Here is a 960-nt window from a genome sequence, read left to right on the forward strand (position 1 = left end):
TCACGATGCTGTCAAGACATGGTGTGATGCTGCGCAAAATATCGATATCACCCCACACCCGTGTAATCGACTGGCTCACCGTCACGCCCCATCTTCCCCTTGTTGGAGTTGTGCGCAGTCGGCCGTATTCACCACTCCTCCGGACAATGCACTTCGCCCTCCTATTCCCAGGTAAGAGGACAGCGTCATAATACGCATCGAAATCCAGCGCGCAAACGCCACTTGCGCCTGTTCAAGATATGCCCGCTTTCTTTCCGAGTCGGGCAGGTCAGGCGGGGGGCAGCACTCGCTGGTGCAGACAGCGCTCAAAGTTCAACTCTGTTATGCGTCTGTGTCCGCCTTCCTTTTCCTCGACCGCAAACGTATGCGCGCCGTGCGCGTCACGCCCAAGAGATTACTCGCGCATAATTTCATCCTTTTGCGCGGGTTCCAGCCTGCCCATCTGCATGACTCTAGTGAGATATGCGCCTGCCTTCCTGCAGTTTTCTGAAGGTGCGTGAAGCTCGCAGAGCGGCCAAGGCCTATCGAAGCATGGGGCGCTAAGCGCAGTTGCAGAACCTTTCGGAGTTATGATGCCGCGCTTCCATCCTCACAATTCTCTCTTCATCGCACAACCTTGTCGCCTTTTTTTGGGGGAGGGGGGGCGCAGGTGGGTGGGCATTCCTCCACTCGCAGCAGCACCAGTGGAACTTTCCCTCCTTTTTCACGAAAAAGGCGCAGCAACTGCGTTTCACTAATCGCGAGGTCCTGCTGCTCTGGGGCACTTGCTCGTAGCCTCCTCTCCTCCCGTGGAGGACCGCGGCGACGACATCCCGCGTGGCCACGTCCTTCATCGTAAGATGGCGACCAATACCCCAGGTACCGCCGCAGCGTTACGTAGGACCCGTCCTGCACGTCGGCTGGTCCGCTGAGAGTGCGCCGTCTGCCATGCGCCTTGCAGCACCTTTTCTCGCTGAGACA

This window comes from Leishmania donovani, chromosome 32 (assembly GCF_000227135.1).
Source record: "Leishmania donovani BPK282A1 complete genome, chromosome 32".
NCBI lineage: Eukaryota > Euglenozoa > Kinetoplastea > Trypanosomatida > Trypanosomatidae > Leishmania > Leishmania donovani.